We start from the raw sequence: 19,374 nt of genomic DNA, 5'->3' as shown, positions 1-19,374 counted from the left end.
TTTTCAGTTGTTGATACATTTTGTGCCTAAGAGTTAATGCACTTGCGTCCTTCATAATTATAGGTAGGGTATTGCAACCAATTTCCAGAACAAAAAAACATTTGTGTAATTTGAGTAACTGATCACCATTGAAGAGATCCTGAGCAAGTGGATGTAGTGACATAAGTTCCACATGGGGGCGGTGTATTCAAGCACAGGTTTAATATAGGTGGTGAGTTGAAATATGGGTCTGAACCAGTCTGAAGACAGTAGTCCAGTTGTGCGAAATAATATTGTGAACACTTGACACCCAGTGTCTCAACACGTTATGACATGGTTATAACATTTCATAACAGCTGACATACAGTAACTTGTCAACCTGTTATATAGTCGTAATACTGTCATGTAGCATGTATTTAGACGTTACGACACGTATTACATTTTATGGCTGGTTATGACACCTACGTAAGTGTCAATCCACAAAACCTACCACACAAGGCAAAACATTGCATTACACCATAGCCTAAAATTCAACAATGTTTTTTAGTTGTCCATGTAACAGTTGATGTCGGAAGTTTACATACACTTAGGTTGGAGTCATTAAAACTTGTTTTTCAACCACTCCACAAATGTATTAATAACAAACTATAGTTTTGGCAAGTCTGTTAGGACATCTACTTAGAGCATGACACATACATTTTCCAATAATTTTTTACAGACAGATTATTTCACTCATAATTTAATGTCACAATTCCAGTGGGTCAAAGATAACATACACTAAATTGACTGTGCCTTTAAACATCTTGGAAAATTCCAGAAAATTATGTCATGGCGTTAGAAGCTTCTGATAGGCTAAATTCCATAATTTGAGTTAATTGGAGGTGTTCCTGTTGATGTATTTCAAGGCCTACCTTCAAACTCAGTGCCTCTGCTTGACATCATGGGAAAATCAAAAGAAATCAGCCAAGACCTCTGAAAACAATTGTCGACCTCCACGAGTTTGGTTCATCCTTGGGTGCAATTTCCAAACGCCTGAAGGTACCACGTTCATCTGTACAAACAATAGTACGCAATTATAAACACCATGGGACCACGCAGCCATCATATCGCTCAGGAAGGAGACGCGTTCTGTCTCCTACTAGAGATGAACGTACTCTGATGCGAAAAGTGCAAATCAGTCCCAGAACAACAGCAAAGGACCCTGTGAAGATGCTGGAGGAAACAGGTACAAAAGTATCTATATCCACAGTAAAACTAGTCCTATATCGACATAACCTGAAAGGTAGCTCAGCAAGGAAGAAGCCACTGCTCCAAAACCGCCATAAAAAAGCCAGACTACCGTTTGCAACTGCACATAGGGACAAAGGTTGTAATTTTTGGAGAAATGTCCTCTGGTCTGATAAAACCAAAATATAACTGTTTGGCCATAATGACCATCATTATGTTTGGAGGTAAAAAGGGGATGCTAGCAAGCCGAAGAACACCATCCCAACTGTGAAGCACGGGGGTGGCAGCATCATGTGAGTGTGCTTTGCTACAGGAGGGACTATTGCATTTCACAAAATAGATGATGTGGATATATTGAAGCAACATCTCAAGACATCAGTCAGGAAGTTAAAGCTTGGTCGCAAATGAGTCTTCCAAATGGACAATGACCCCAAGCATACTTCCAAAGTTGTGGCAAAATGGCTTAAGGACAACAAAGTCAAGGTATTGGAGTGGCCATCACAAAGCCCTGACCTCAATCCTAGAGAGAATTTGTGGGCAGAAGTGAAAAAGCGTGTGTGAGCAAGTGGGCCTACAAACCTGACTCAGTTACACCAGATTTGTCAGGAGGAATGGGCCAAAATTCACCTAACTTATTGTGGGAAGCTTGTGGAAGGCTACCCGTAACGTTTAACCCAAGTTAAATAATTTAAAGGCAATGCTACCAAATACTAATTGAGTGTATGTAAACTTCTGACCCACTGGGAATGTGATGAAAGGAACAAAAGCTGAAATAAATAATTCTCTCTTTTATTATTCTGACATTTCACATTCTTAAAATAAAGTGGTGATCCTAACTGACCTAAGACAGGCAATTTGTACTAGGATTAAATGTCCGGAAGTGTGAAAAACTGAGTTTAAATGTATTTGGCTCAGGTGTATGTAAACTTCCGACTTCAACTGTAAATGATCATTGTAATTGTGCACACATTGATGTCAGACATGCACCTACCTAAATGCTGTTGCTGATACTGGGATGAGCACGGGAGCAGACTTCAGGTGCGGGACAAGACACCCTTTTTTTACTGATATAATGGCATGTACTTGTTTAGACCTATCTGAATTACATGATTGTGATGGTCATAAAGTTTGACCATTTCATAGTGTATTATCTTAACCCAAGTAAAGTGATACAGGATGGTAATAATGCTTCATGGCAGTGTCATGGAGTGTTTTTTTCTACAAGTTATTTAAAATGTGATGGGGAAAGAAACATGAATAAATAATTATTTACAACAAAGGATTAGAGAAACAAACTTTCAAACAAAAGGGAACTTCTTGGCAGGGAAAAAAATAATTTGACAAAATGTGGGTTTTGACACGTCCGTACGTGTCAAAACCAGCCATAAAATGTACACATGTGTAAATGTATGGGTTGTGACCCTGTTATGACCATATTATGACAGGTTATGACACAGGGTGTCGAAGTGTTAAAACAATATTACATGGTCATGATATAGGTAAATAATTATAGTATATGCTAGCATAATAGCAAGCAGAGCCGTGATCTCTAACAAGTTTTTATGGGGGTGCCAGTGCCACACGTCATATCCACCAACAAGTTATATTACACTATTCATGGTAATGTCTGAAAAACATTCAAAGAAGATTTTCCAATGTGCGAGCCTGCTAGTCCAGGACAAAGCTTAGTCTGTGTCTGAGTAATAGAAGATGTTATGATGACTTATGCCCTCGCCTCTAACTGGTTGTTCCTGTTTCTTGGCAGAAGTTTCATTTCATTAGGTCTGACTTTTCCCCTGGTGGTTACACTCCCATCCCCCTCTACAGTATACTCTTGTCACGGGGCAGCTCAGTCTTCATCAATGCCATGAACTTGTCATAACCCGTCAAATCATTAGTGTTTGATGGAATATCAGTAACTGTCACATCTTTGTTACAGTAGGCCTGCGGCATGCACGTGCACAGATAGGAGTAAACCTGTGGCCAGCACATGTCCCTTTGCCCTCTCACTTGCCAAGTCCCCGTTTTGGGTGGTGTGTATATGTACATATATATATGTGTGTGTATGTGTGTATATATGTACAGTTGAAGTCGGAAGTTTAAATACACTTAGGTTGGAGTCATTGAAACTCGTTTTTCAACCACTCCACAAATGTCTTGTTAACAAACTATAGGTTTGGCAAGTCGGTTAGGACATCTACTTTGTGCATGACACAAGTCATTTTTCCAACAATTGTTTATAGACAGATTATTTCACTTATAATTCACTGTATCACAATTCCAGTTGATCAGAAGTTTATATAAACTCAGTTGACTGTGCCTTTAAACATCTTGGAAAATTCCAGAAAACTATGTCATGGCTTTAGAAGCTTCTGATAGGCTAATTGATATCATTTGAGTCAATTGGAGGTGTACCTGTTGATGTATTTCAAGGCCTACCTTTAAACTCAGTGCCTCTTTGCTTGACATCATGGGAAAATCAAAAGAAATCAGCGAAGGCCTCAGAAAAAAATTGTAGACCTCCACAAGTCTGGATCATCCTTGGGAGCAATTTCCAAACGCCTGAAGGTACCACGTTCATCTGTACAAACAATAGTACGCAAGTATAAACACCATGGGACAACGCAGCCATCATGCCGCTCAGGAAGGAGACGCGTTCTGTCTCCTAGAGATGAACGTACTTTTGTGCGAAAAGTGTAAATGAATGCCAGAACAACAGCAAAGGACCTTCTGAAGATGCTGGAGGAAACAGGTACAGAAGTATCTATATCCACAGTAAAACAAGTACTATATCGACATAACCTGAAAGGTCACTCAGCAAGGAAGAAGCCACTGCTCCAAAACCGCCATAAATAAGCCAGACTACCGTTTGCAACTGCACATGGGGACAAAGATTGTACTTTTTGGAGAAATGTCCTCTGGTCTGATGAAACAAAATAGAACTGTTTGGCCATAATGACAATCGTTATGTTTGGAGGAAAAAGGGGGAGACTGTCACGAATATTACCGAAGGTGACTCCCCTTCCCGTTCGGGTGGCACTCGGCGGTCGTCGTCGCCGGTCTACTAGCTGCCACCGATCCTTTTTTCCTTTTCGTTTATGTCTAATTGTTTTCACCTGTTTCTTGTTAGGGTTTTGGGAGAGGTTCTATTTAGGTTAGTTTCGCCCGCTAGTGTTTGTGCGGGCTTATTTTGTGTATTCATGTTGTACGTCGTGAGTGATTCTTTATTGTGGGATTTTCGCTATTCAGCTTTATTTTAAACAGTGGACTGTGGGTTGTTTTTCGCCTGTGTTTTGGCACCACCCGTTTGTACCTGTTCCTGTTTTCATGCTGTGGAATTAAAGCGTTTTTCCCTGGAATATTTTTGCTCTCTCTGCGCCTGACTCTGCACCCATCATTGACCTGACTTTACAGAGGCTTGCAAGCCGAAGAACACCATCCCAACCATGAAGCACGGGGGAGCACGGGGGTGCTTTGCTGCAGGAGGGACTGGTGCAGTTCACAAAATAGATGGCATAATGAGGATGGACAATTATGTGGATATATTGAAGCAACATCTCAAGACTTCAGTCAGGAATTTTAAGCTTGGTCCCAAATGGGTCTTCCAAATGGACATTGACCCCAAGCATACTTCCAAAGTTGTGGCAAAATGGCTTAAGGACAACAAAGTCAAGGTATTGGAGTGGCCATCACAAACCCTGACCTCAATCCTATAGAACATTTGTGGGCAGAACTGAAAAAGCGTGTGCGAGCAAGGAGGCATACAAACCTGACTCAGTTACACCAGCTCTGTCAGAAGGAATGGGGGCAAAATTTACCCAACTTATTGTGGGAAGCTTGTGGAAGGCTACCCGAAACGTTTGACCCAAGTTAAACAATTTAAAGGCAATTTTACCAAATACTGATTGAGTGTATGTAAACTTCTGACCCACTGGGAATGTGATGAAAGACAAAAAAGCTGAAATAAATAATTATCTCTTTTATTATTTCACATTCTTAAAATAAAGTGGTGATCCTAACTGACTTAAGACAGGGGATCTTGTCAGGAATTGTGAAAAACTGAGTTTAAATGTATTTGGCTTAGGTGTATGTAAACTTCCGACTTCAACTGTACATACATACACACACACATACACTCTGTATACACGCAAACGTATGTGGACACCCCTTCGAATTAGTTGATTCGGCTATTTCAGCCACACCCGTTGCTGACAGGTGTATAAAATCAAGCCATACAATCTCCAGAGACAAACATTGGCAGTATAATGGCCTTACTGAAGAGCTCAGTGACTTTCAACGTGGCACTGTCATAGTATGCCACCTTTCCAACAAGTCAGTCAAATTTCTGCCCTGCTAGAGCTGCCCCGATCAACTGTACGTGCTGTTATTGTGAAATGGATACTTCTAGGAGGAACAACGGGTCAGCCGTGAAGTGGTAGGCCACACAAGCTCACAGAACGGGACCGCTAAAGCACGTAGCGTGTAAAAATCGTTAGTCCTTGGTTGCAACACTCACTACCGAGTTCCAATGTTACTACCGAGTTCTGAGGAAGCAACATCAGCACAAGAACTGTTCGTTGGGAGCTTCATGAAATGGGATTCCGTGTCTGAGCACCATGCACAATGCCAAGCATTGGTTGGAGTGGTGTGGTGTAAAGCTGGAATCTGGAGCAGTAGAAATACATTCTCTGGAGTGATTAATCGCACTTCACTATCTAGCAGTCAGATGGAAGAATATGGGTTTGGCGGATGCCAGGAAAATGCTACCTGCCCGAATGCATAGTGCCAACTGTAAAGTTTGGTGGAGGAGGAATAATGGTCTGGGGCTGTTTTTCGTGGTTCGGGCTAGGCCCTTTAGTTCCAGTGAAGGGAATCTTAATGCCACAACATACAATGACATTCTAGACGATTCTGTGCTTCCAACTTTGTGGCACAAGTTGGGGTAAGACCCTTTCCTGTTAAAGTATGACAATGCCCCTGTGCACAAATCCAGGTCCATACAGAAATTGTTTGTCAAGATCGGTGTCTTAGAACTTGACTGGCCTGCGCAGAGCCCTAACCTCAACCCCATCGAACACCTTTGGGATGAATTGGAATGCCGACTGTGAGCCAGGCCTAATCGCCCAACATCAGTGCCCGACCTCACTAATGCTCTTGTGGCTGAATGGAAGCAAGTCCCCGCAGCAATGTTCCAACATCTAGTGGAAAGCCTTCCCAGAAGAGTGGAGAATATTATTGCACCTAAGGGGGCATCAACTCCATATTAATGCCCATGATTTTGGAATGAGATGTTCGACGAGCAGGTGTCCACATCATTTTGGTCATGTAGTGTATTTATTTATTTAAATTGACTGATATCCTTATATGAACTGTAACTCAGTAAAATCTTCGAAATTCTTGCATGTTCAGTTTATATTTTGGTTGAGAAAAATATAAACACAACATGTGAAGTGTTGGTCCCATGTTTCTATGGATTTTGTATTACTGGGAATACAGATATGCATCTGTTGGTCTCAAATGTAAAAAAATAAACATACAGTCAGTATCTGGTGTGACCACCATTTGCCTCATGCTGTGCGACACATCTCCTTCGCATAGAGTTGATCAGGCTGTTGATTGTGGCCTGTGGAATGTTGTCCCACTCCTCTTCAATGGCTGTATGAAGTTGCTGGATATTGGTGGGAACTGAAACACGTTGTCGTACATGTCGATTCAGAGCATCCGAAGCATGCTCAATGGGTGACATGTCTGGTGAGTATGCAGACCATGGCAGAACTGGAACATTTTCAGCTTCCAGGAATTGTGTACAGATCCTTGCAACATGGGGCCTTGCATTATCATACTGAAACATGAGGTGATGGTGGCGGATGAACGGCACGACAATGGGCCTCAGGATCTCGTCACGGAATCTCTGTGCATTCAAATTGCCATCGATAAAATGCAAGTGTGTTCGTTGTTCTTAGCTTATGCCTGCCCATACCATAACCCCACCGCCACCATGGGCAATCCGTTCAAAACGTTGACAGCAAACCCCTCACCGCAGGACGCCATACACGTGGTCTGCGGCTGTGAGGCCGGTTGGACATACTGCCAAATTGTCTAAAATTACATTGGAGTCGGCTTATGGTCGATAAATAAACATGAAACTATCTGGCAACAGCTCTGGTGGGCATTCCTACAGGCAGCATGCCAATTGTGTGCTCCCTCAAAAATGTTTGAGAAATAACTTTTTTGTGCGTATTAAACTTTGGGATATTTTATTTCAGCTCATGAAACACTTTACATGTTGCGTTTATATTTTTGTTCAGTGTATATCATTTTTTGGTCTGCTGAACCCATTGCCCGCAAGTCATCTGGAAGTTAAGTTTGCTACCCCCCACCCCATTCGTTGGTTGCATATGTTGGTCTGCCCTGTACGGAGGTTGTGCGCGCCGGTTGCCACTGTTTCCCAGCATGCCCTGTACTGCCCTTTATCCAAACATGCATGGCTTGAGATGCAGTCACTGGTCAAGTGTGTGTGTGTGGCTAGCTACCTAGTTTTAATATCAACAGTACTGTCACAGCAACATAACATTTGATTTAACACTTCTTGAAGACTTTATTTTAAAACCATCACCATTGTAACCATTTTTTTCAAGTGGGCTTGGGTGCCCTTTTTTCAGTTGGAGCACCTGCCCTCTGAAAGGTCTGTGCACGGCCCCGTCCTGTGGCATACATGTTTAACATTATACCTACAACATAATTACTTGCAAGTCAGAATGAGTTTCTATTGACTGAGTAGTTGCTGGAAGAGAACATTTTTTAAATAACACTATGTTGCTGTGAGTGGAAAAGCTGTGAGTGGAAAAGCTTAAATAACATGTTTATTGGGGAGTGCTTTTGAAGACTATGCGATGTAAAGCTTTTATAAATGAGTTTGTTTAAAGTGGGACCGATAAGGGTGACATCATAATAGACCTACTACTGTTGGTTGCCACCGGTCTGGTTAGTTCAGATTACAGTACCACGAGGGATGCCGTTGGGCAGGAAACATAACATTTATAATATTTCTGATAGTACTCACTCTCCACCATGCAGCTGCCAGCCCAATCATGAGATGTAAGCTCAGCCTGTCAGTATCTGCCTTACAAGGCTTTCCCAAAATGCATGCTAAAGTGGATACTGTATCTCAAAAGAACATACTTCAGGCCCAGTCTGTCACAATCACAGATTTTGTTTCATGACGTAATTCTTTCATACATGTATGGACCTATCTTAAGCCATCGCGACACCACTTAAGTTCAGTTCATGCCAACCCAAAAGATTGAAGAACATTGTGTAATTTGAACACTGAGAAATTTATATAAGGAAGCGTTGGGATGTGGTATTACAAGTAAAACCTTTTACCAGGTGTCATTGTACAACACTATACCTGTATTTCTTTTACATTTATTTAACTAGGCAAGTTAGTAAAGAACAAATTCCTATTTTCAACGACGGCCTACGAACAGTGGGTTAACTGCCTTGTTCAGGGACAGAACGACAGATTTTTACCTTGTCAGCTCGGGGATTTGATCTTGCAACCTTTCAGTTACTAGTCCAACGCTCTAACCACTAGGCTACCTGCCGCCCCACAATACTTTTATATGGGATGACACATTGCAACCCGTACATTTGTCCTGAAAGTGCAAACACCAAGTGAAATCATGTTCATGGCTAATTCAAGTAATCAGCTGTTCCACAAAGAGCTGAAGAGTAAAGTTCCTCTTCCTTTTGTGACAGTTTTTATAACAGACAATTCATAGACAATTCTGCAGTTGCTGCACCGGTTCTGCAGAGGCAGCCAATAGAGAACAACCATAAGGGCACAGACATTCAGCTCCATCAGCACAATCCCTCTGTTCCAGTCAGTTGTCCCCAGATTGAGTAATACAACTTTATAATGAGGTAGGTCTGAAGGAATGTATTCACTCTGTAGTTTTTAGAGGGGTTCCCATGTCAATATGGGACAATGAGTTGAAACCCATGGCAACCGCCATCTAAACAAGGCAGTAGACACTTTACACATCTGCTTACATTGTGTGTCACACTCCTGACGTGACCAGACATTAGGTTTATAGCTTGGGACAACTCGTCCTTAACGTGATTTAAGACAGTGTTAAGAACCCTATCAGGTAGGTGAGTGGGGCAGACTCGTAGTGGAATAGATAAGATACTGTAGATCCAGGCAGATCCAGGCTGTATCACAACCGGCCGTGATTGGGAGTTCCATAGGGCAGCGCACAATTGGCCCAGCATCGTTCGGGTTTGGCCAGTGTAGGCCGTCATTGTAAATAAGAATTTGTTCTTAACTGACTTGTTAAATGAAGGTTAAAACTACTGTAAAGTTAACCATTTCAAATCTTTGACCGGTTGCATGACAACCTAATGGTGTATCTCTTTAAGTAGCAACCCCTCATTGAGGGAAGGTGGGCCAAAGCTCCACCTGTTTTGATTGATATATTCCATGTCTATGTGTATAGGGCAGCAGCCTCTAAGGTGCAAGGTTGAGTACTGGGTGGCAGCCAGCTAGTGAGGGCTTTTTAACAGTCTGATGGCCTTAGATAAAAGCTGTTTTTCAGTCTCTCAGTCCCAGCTTTGATGCACCTGTACTGACCTCGCCTTCTGGATGATAGAGGTTGGAACAGGCTGTGGCTCTGGTGGTTGATGTCCCTGATGAAGATTTCCACCTTCTCCACACCTTCTCCACTGCGGTCCCGTCGATGTAGATGGGGCTGTGATCCCTCTGCTGTTTCCTGAAGTCCACGATCAGCTCCTTCGTTTTGTTTGACGTTGAGGGAGAGGTTATTTTCTTGGCACCACACTGCCAGGGCCCTCCCCTCCTCACTAGTGGCTGGCTCGTCATTGTTGATAATCAGGCCTACCACTGTTGTGTCGTCTGCAAACTTGTTGATCGAGTTGGAGGCATGCGTGGCCGCGCAGTCATGGGTGAACAGGGAGCACAGGAAGGGGCTGAGCAGACACCCTTGTGGGGCCCCTGTGTTGAGGATCAGTGAAGTGGACCTGGGGGCAGCCCGTCAGGAAGTCCAGGACCCAGTTGCACAGGGCGGGGTTCAGACCCAGGGCCTCAAGCTTAATGATGAGCTTGGAGATTACTATGTTGTTGAAGCCTGCGCTATAGTCAATGAACAGCATTTTTACATAGGTATTTCTCTTGTCCAGATGGGATAGGCCAGTGTGCAGAGCAATGGCATCGCCTGTGGATCTATTGGGGCGGTAAAACAAATAAATAAATCATTGAGTTAATGAAGCTGCATATTAACTTTTTTTGCTTTCTAGAGTAAGGCAGCTCCTAAATGCAAGTGTTTCAGCCTAGCTCAGTGATCCAGGCTGCGTCACATCCGGCCGTGATTGGGAGTCCCATAGGGCGGCACACAATTGGCCCAGCATTGTCCAGGGTAGGCCATCATTGTAAATAAGAATTTGTTCTTAACTTACTTGCCTAGTTTTTTAAACAATTCTGTGGTGGTGGAGCAGCCAGCGCAAAATTCGGAGCGTAGGGGTTGGTAATGTTCTCTAGTTGTGCTGTGATTGGCTCAGTGTTTTGTCACTCATGGGGACACTACGTCGCTACAAAATCTACGGGTAGAGCTAAAAAATTCAAGCCCCTTGTGTGCTGCCATACAATTACATTAGAAGTGTCTATCCAAGAAGGCTAAAGGTCGGGTAGGCCGTCATTGTGAAATAAGAATTTGTTCTTAACTGACTTGCCTTGTTAAATAAAAAAATTAAAAAGGTAATTTTCCATAGATGAAATTACGTCAAATCACGTTATATCTACAGTAGCATTGATTGGACATCATACTTTCACAATCTAAGCTAGCAAGCTAGCAGTCATCATCATGAATCAAGTCAACAATCTACTGGGAAATCCTTTTCAATCCTTGTAATATGAAGAGAAATAAATAAGAGAAATTTTAGATAAAACTTATAAACATTACACAACAAGAAGGAAATCACAAATTCAACATTGAGTGGTTTGGAAGGAATTAGTGGCTAACTGCAAGCAACTGCAAAGCAATCACAAGCCTGCTATTCAATGGAGTGGGTGTGTGGTCCAAGTCTGGGTTTAAGGGTTTCTTTTCCAAGCTTAAAAGGATAAACATTCAACATTGGCCATGCTGTCAATCCAGCATGACTTCTGCCGCGCTAAAAACAACTGGAAATCGCAGTTTGTCACTGTTATAGTGCAATTAATGTATTGTTTAGTGTTGTGTAGTGGCTTTGCTGGCATGCATTCCACCACTGATCTCATTGTGCTGTTGTAGATGGTGCTGTGAAGTCGGCCGCTATGATAGGGGTTTGGGGCTGTTTGGAGAGGTTGACCTCCATGGAAGGCTTTATTGGGTGTAAAGTTAGGGCTGTTGCAGTGACCATATTACCGCCACTCCGGCAGTCATGACCACAGTCATGTGACAGTTGAGTCACCGTAATCTTCTCCTATATTCGCTCTGTACATGAATGGTGCTGATGCGTTGATAGTAGGCCTACCCAACTCGCTCCATTGTCCCTCTAATCACTCTGACATCAATGCAATTGAAAATCACATCAAACACTTATCATCAAAACAGTATTGTGCTTTTAAAACTCACCACCGGGCTACAATGTTTGACCTCACTGCGGTCGATCAATTTGAGGAAAGAAGTTCAACAACAGGTTGAAACTGAGTGGAAAACATGGTTGATGTGGATCTTGTTTCAAAGGCAAACACAACGAAATAGATTAAGGTGTTGATTAATTCAAAGCCTTTAGGATGTTGCATGTACAGTGGAAGACTCATACGCATATTAGAGCTTATGCATAGGCCTATATATGATCTCAAGCCCGAAAAAAATCCTGAATTAAAATAACTATTGTGCTGTTATACAATACATACTGTAGCCTAATAGCCTACCGCACGGTAAAATATATATTAAAAAAAAACATTTAATTGGTCTAGCCTATGGGCTACTCCAAAATTAAACAAACTATAGTAATCACCTTTGAGGGTGGACTGTATTATTATGCATGCTGGATGGACTGGTTACCTTGTGCTCCAAACTTTATATATATGAGTCTGGGAGAGAACGTATAGGCCAGGGATCATCAACTAGATTCAGCCGTAGATCAAAATTACAAATAATTTGTAAACTGCATATTGACCACAGAAAGGCCAAACAGATATAATATTTGACTTAAACAGAATCATTTCAAACCTGGCTTACATTTGTATATGATCACGTCTATCTATTATGCATGGGAACACTTAGGAACAGATTTCCAAAATTAAGATCACTTTTTTATTTCCAACAAAATGTTTCGGTTTTGTTCTCAGAAAATTTGGGGGGCCAAATAAAAACTCCCGTGGGCAAAATTCGGCATGCAGGCCGGCAGTTGGGGAACCCTGGTATAGGCCTAGGCGATGCTGTTGGTTCATTGATTGTGCAGGGCGGCTTACAGAGTATAGTTAGCCTACAATTATGGTGTATTTTGATTTGATTTTGAATAGCTTTTTAAATATTTTCATAATTAATAGGCAATTACCTGGTTTCCACTAAAAAGAGGATGATCCCAGCTTTCTACTGCTACTATATTTATTTCTCAGCTGCTAATATTCAGCACATTGCTCTGCTGTAAAACCGGAGTAGATTACCAGCATGATAGAAAAAGGAACTGCAGGAAAGCGCAGCCTCCATTTGTTATTCAAGTGCATCCGGATGACATGTCCTTTTTCCCCTGCCCCTGTTCCTGCCCATTTGATAATGGCCCATTCTAAATTTAAACTAATTTCACTGATTTGTAAAGACGAGATTCAGTTGAGAATAGTCTGATGGGCGATAATATTATCACTTGAGAGAACAGCACAGCATGTGAAGCCTGAGGCAAGGAACCGAGTGATAGCTTTTATTGTGACTTTTTCCAAATGATCCATATAGCAAAGTCATGCAGCCCATATATGTTTTTATTTCTAAGACATTCTAAGGTTTGTATGATTCACAACTAAACTTGCCAAATAACTCTAAATCTAGTGGATAGGTCGCTCAACTTAGCTCATATGCGCACTTGCTTAGGAATGGGAAAAATATCCTTTCTATTTTTTTCAGCTAAGTTCAATTATATTCTTCTTACTGTAAAATCATATAATTAAACAATAAGGCCCGGGGAGGTGTGGTATATGACCAATATACCACGTCTAAGGGCTGTTCTTTATCACAACGCAACACACTCTTTCTTGTTATGTTAAAGCCCGCTCCTCTCTAATAGGATAGGTTGACATGGAATCAGTTGTGTAAAGTACATAAGTATGTTTTGGGAGGTATCTGTACTTTACTATATATATTTTTGACCACTTTTCATTTTACTTCACTACATTCCTAAAGAAAATAATGTACTTCTTACTCCATACATTTTCCCAGAAACCCATAAGTACTCGTTACATTTTGACAGGAAAATGGTCCAATTTGCGCACTTATCAAGAGAACATCCCTGGTCATCCATACTACCTCTGATCTGACAGACTCACTAAACATAAATGCTTTGTTTGTAAATGATGTCTGAGTGTTGGAGTGTGCCCCTGGCTATGCGTAAATAAATAAAAACTTGAAAATTGTGACGTCTGGTTTGCATAATATAAGGAAAAGGAAATTATTTATACTTTTACTTAAGTACTTAAGTATATTTAGCAATTCCATTTACTTTGAAACTTAAGTATATTTAAAACCAAATACGTTTAGACTTTTACGCAAGTAGTATTTTACTGGGTGACTTTCCCTTTTACTTGAGTCATTTTAAGTGTAGGGGTGTGACGATGAATGGCAAGGCACTGGAGCGATGAACCGCCCTTGCCGTCTCTGTCTGGCCAGCTCCCCTCTCTCCACTGGGATTCTCTGCCTCTGACCGTATTACGGGGGCTGAGTCACTGGCTTACTAGTGCTCTTCCATGCATTCCCTAGGAGGGGTGCGTCACTTGAGTGGGTTGAGTCACTGACGGGATCTTACTGATTTTACGCCCCTCAGGCTCCTGCGGCGGAGGAGATCTTCGTGGGTTATACTCAGCCTTGTCTCAGGGTAGTAAGTTGGTGGTCTGTTGATATCCCTCTTGTGGTGGGGGCTGTGCTTTGGAAAAGTGGGTGGGGTTATACCCTGCCCGGTTGGCCCTGTCCGGGGGTATCGTTGAATGGGGTCACAGTGTCCCCCCCCCCCCCCCTGTTTCTGCAATAGCCTGTGCTGGGGGACTAGGGTCAGTCTGTTATATCTGGTGTAATTATCCTGTCATCAAATCAAAGTTTCTTTGTCACGTACGCCGAATACAACAGATACAGTGAAATGCTTACTTACAGGCTCTAACCATATCTGGTGTCCTGTGTGAATTTAAGTATGCTACCTCTAATTCTCTCTCTCTCCTTCTCTCCCTCCCTCCCCTCCCGGAGGATCCTAGGACCATGCCTCAGGACTACCTGGCCCGATGACTCCTGGCTGTCCCTAGTCCAGCTGGTTGTGCTGTTGCTACAGTTTCAACTGTTCTGCCTGCAGCTATGGAACCCTGACCTGTTCACCAGACATGTTACCTTGTCCCAGACCTGTTGTTTTCTACTCAATTTCAATTCAATTTAAGGGCTTTATTGACATGGGAAACATATGTTAACACTGCCAAAGCGAGTGAAGTAGATAATAAACAAATGTGAAATAAACAATCAAATTGAACAGTAAACATTACACTCACAGAAGTTCCAAAAGGATAAAGACATTTCAAATGTCCTATTATTTCTATATACAGTGTTGTAACAATGCGCAAATAGTTAAAGTACAAAAGGGAAAATAAATATACATAAATATGGGTTGTATTTACAATGGTGTTTGTTCTTCACTGGTTGCCCTTTTCTTGTAACAACAGGTCACAAATATTGCTGCTGTCATGGCACAATGTGATATTTCACACAGTAGATATGGGAGTTTATCAAAATTGGGTTTGTTTTTGAATTCTTTGTGGATCTGTGTAATCTGAGGGAAATATGTGTCTCTAATGTGGTTATACATTTGGCAGGAGGTTATGAAGTGAAGCTCAGTTTCCACCTCATTTTGTGGGCAGTGTGCACATAGCCTGTCTTCTCTTGAGAGCCAGGTCTGCCGACGGCGGCCTTGCTCACTGAGTCTGTACATAGTCAAAGCGTTCCATAATTTTGGGTCAGTCACAGTGGTCAGGTATTCTGTCACTGTGTACTCTCTGTTTAGGGCCAAATAGCATTCTTGTTTGCAGAGTTATTTTGTTGATTCTTTCCAATGTGTCAAGAAATGATCTTTTTGCTTTCTCGTGATTTGGTTGGGTCTAATTGTGTTGCTGTCCTGGGACTCTGTGGGGTCTGTTTGTGAACAGAGCCCCAGGACGAGCTTGCTTAGGGAACTCTTCTCCAGGTTGATGGCTTTGTTATGGAAGGTTTGGGAATCGCTTCCTTTTAGGTGGTTGTAGAATTTAACGTCTCTTTTCAGGATTTTGATAATTAGAGGGTATCGGCATAATTCTGCTCTGCATGCATTATTTGGGGTTTTACGTTGTACACTGAGGATATGTTTGCAGAATTCTGCATGTAGAGTCTCAATTTGGTGTTTGTGTCACGTTCCTGACCTGTTTTCTGTTGTTTGGTATGTGTTTAATTGGTCAGGGCGTGAGTTGGGGTGGGTAGTCTATTTTATGTGTTTTCTATGTTGGGTTAATGGTTTGCCTGGTATGGTTCTCAATTAGAGGCAGGTGTGTGACGTTTCCTCTGATTGACAGCCATATTAAGGTAGGTTGTTCTCACTGTTTGTTTGTGGGTGATTGTTCCTGTGTCTGTGTATACCACATGGGACTGATTCGTTTGTTCGTTCGTTTTAGGTAGTCTGTTCCTGTTCGTGCGTTCTTCGTCTATATGTAAGTTCGTTTGTTTCATGTCTGTTGCCTTCGTTTATTGTTTTGTAGTTTGTTCTAGTGTTTTGTCAGTGTTTCGTCTGTTCAATAAATTCAGTATGTATTCATCACCCGCTGCGCCTTGGTCCGTTCAATCACCACAAGACGAACATAACAGAATCACCCACCAAACCCGGATCAAGCAGCGGGTTAACGGGAAGCAGCGACAGCAGCAGCGGTACCAGGAGGAATGGTCATGGGAGCAAATATTTAACGGCAAAGGACCCTGGGCTAAGGTTGGAGAATATCGCCACTCTCGGGAGGAGTTGGAGGCAGCTACAGCCCAGGAACGGTGGTATGAGGAGGCAGCACGGAAGCGTGATTGGAAGCCCGTGAAGAAACCCCAAAAATTTCTTGGGGGGGGGGGGGTAAAGGGTAGTGTGGCGAGGGCAGGTAGGAGACCTGCGCCCACTTCCCATGCTTACCGTGGAGAGCGGGAGTACGGGCAGACACCGTGTTATGCGGAAGAGCGCACAGTGTCTCCTGTACGGGTGCATAGCCCGGTGCGGGTTATTCCACCTCCCCGCACTGGGCGGGCTAGAGTGAGCATTGAGCCAAGTGCCATGAAGCCGGCTCTACATATCTGGCCTCCAGTACGTCTCCTCGGGCCGGTGTACATGGCACCAGCCTTACGTATGGTGTCCCCGGTTCGCCAACACAGCCCAGTGCGGGTTATTCCACCTCCCCGCACTGGACGGCTACGGGGAGCATTCAACCAGGTAAGGTTGGGCAGGCTCAGTGCTCAAGGGAGCCAGTACGCCTGCACGGTCCGGTATATCCGGCGCCACCTTCCTGCCCCAGCCCAGTACCACCAGTGCCTACACCACGCACCAGGCTTCCAGTGCGTCTCCAGAGCCCTGTTCCTCCTCCACGCACTCTCCCTGTGGTGCGTGTCTCCAGCCCAGTACCACCAGTTCCGGCACCACGCACCAAGCCTCCTGTGCGTCTCCAGAGCCCTGTACGCACTGTTCCTTCTTCCCGCACTCGCCCTGAGGTGCGTGCCCTCAGCCCGGTACCACCAGTGCCGGTACCATGCACCAGGCCTATAGTGCGCATTGAGAGTCCAGTGTGCCCTGTTCCTGCTCCACGCACTAGCCTTGAGGTGCGTGTCTCCAGTCCGGTACCACCAGTTCCGGCACCCGCACCAGGCCTACTGTGCGCCTCAGCAGGTCAGAGTCGGCCGTCTGCCCAACGCCACCTGCACTGCTCGTCTGCCCAGCACCGTCTGAGCCATCTGTCTGCCCAGCGCCGTCTGAGCCATCTGTCTGCCCAACGCCGCCTGCACTGCTCGTCTGCCCAGCACCATCTGAGCCATCTGTCTGCCCAGCACCGTCTGAGCCATCTGTCTGCCCAGCGCCGTCTGAGCCATCCGTCTGTCCAGCGCCGTCTGAACCATCTGTCTGTCCAGCGCCGTCTGAGCCATCCGTCTGCCACGAGCCATTAGAGCCGCCCGTCTGCCATGAGCCATTAGAGCCGTTCGTCAGTCAGGAGCCGCTAGAGCCGTCCGTCAGTCAGGAGCTACCAGAGCCGTCAGCCAGTCAGGAGCTGCCAGAGCCGCCAGCCAGTCAGGAGCCGCCAGCCAGTCAGGAGCCGCCAGCCAGTCAGGAGCCGCCCTACAGTCAGGAGCCGCCCTACAGTCATGAGCCGCCCTACAGTCATGAGCCGCCCTACAGTCATGAGCCGCCCTACAGTCATGAGCCGCCCTCCAGTCATGAGCCGCCCTCCAGTCATGAGCCGCCCTCCAGTCATGAGCTGCCCTCCAGTCATGAGCTGCCCTCCAGTCATGAGCTTCCCTCCAGTCATGAGCTCCCCTCCAGTCCGGAGCTGCCCTACAGTCATGAGCTGCCCTACAGTCATGCGCTGCCCTCCAGTCCGGAGCTGCCCTCCAGTCATGAGCTGCCCTCCAGTCCGGAGCTGCCCTCCAGTCCGGAGCTGCCCTCCAGTCCGGAGCTGCCCTACAGTCCGGAGCTGCCCTACAGTCCGGAGCTGCCCTACAGTCCGGAGCTGCCTTTTTGTCCTGAGCTACCTCTTTGTCCTGAGCTACCTCTTTGTCCTGAGCTACCTCTTTGTCCTGAGCTACCTCTTTGTCCTGAGCTACCTCTTTGTCCTGAGCTACCTCTCTGTCCTGAGTTGTCTCCTCGATTTAGGAGGGGCGTTGGTGAAGGTTCCTGGACCATGGTCGGGGACGAGGGTCGCCACTCAAGGGACGCTAAGGAGGGGGACAAAGACAGTGACAGTGGTGGAGTGGTGTCCTCGTCCACCGCTGGAGCCGCCACCGCAGACAGATGCCCACCCAGACCCTCCCCTTGAGTTTTAGGGGTGCGCCCGGAGTTCGCACCTTAAGGGGGGGGGGGTTCTGTCACGTTCCTGACCTGTTTTCTGTTGTTTGGTATGTGTTTAATTGGTCAGGGCGTGAGTTGGGGTGGGTAGTCTATGTTATGTGTTTTCTATGTTGGGTTAATGGTTTGCCTGGTATGGTTCTCAATTAGAGGCAGGTGTGTGATGTTTCCTCTGATTGAGAGCCATAATAAGGTAGGTTGTTCTCACTGTTTGTTTGTGGGTGATTGTTCCTGTGTCTGTGTATACCACATGGGACTGTTTCGTTTGTTCGTTCGTTTTAGGTAGTCTGTTCCTGTTCGTGCGTTCTTCGTCTATATGTAAGTTTGTTTGTTTCATGTCTGTTGCCTTCGTTTATTGTTTTGTAGTTTGTTCTAGTGTTTTAAATTCAGTATGTATTCATCACCCGCTGCGCCTTGGTCCGTTCAATCACCACAAGACGAACGTAACAGTTTGTCCCATTTTGTGAATTCTTGAGCGGAACCCAGACCTCACAACCATAAAGGGCAATGGGTTCTATAACTTTTAGCCAGATCTTATTTGGTATGTCGAATTTATATAATGTTGTATGTTTTTCTCCCAACACCACTTTCCATCAATTTGTATAGCTGACTCTCATGCCAAATTGAGTCAAAGGCTTTTTTGAAATCAACAAAGCATGAGAAGACTTTGCCTTTGTTTTGGTTTGTTTGTTTGTCAATTCGGGTGTGCAAGGTTGAATACGTGGTCTGTCTTACGGTAATTTGGTAAAAAGCCAATTTGACATTTGCACATTGTTTTCACTGAGGAAATGTATGAGTCTGCTGTTAATGATAATGCAGAGTATTTTCCCAAGGTTGCTTTTGGCGCCCTATCCAACGGTAGTTATT

Source organism: Salvelinus fontinalis, chromosome 19, assembly GCF_029448725.1.
Source record: "Salvelinus fontinalis isolate EN_2023a chromosome 19, ASM2944872v1, whole genome shotgun sequence".
NCBI classification, from domain to species: domain Eukaryota; kingdom Metazoa; phylum Chordata; class Actinopteri; order Salmoniformes; family Salmonidae; genus Salvelinus; species Salvelinus fontinalis.
Note: the sequence above shows the minus strand (reverse complement) of the source record.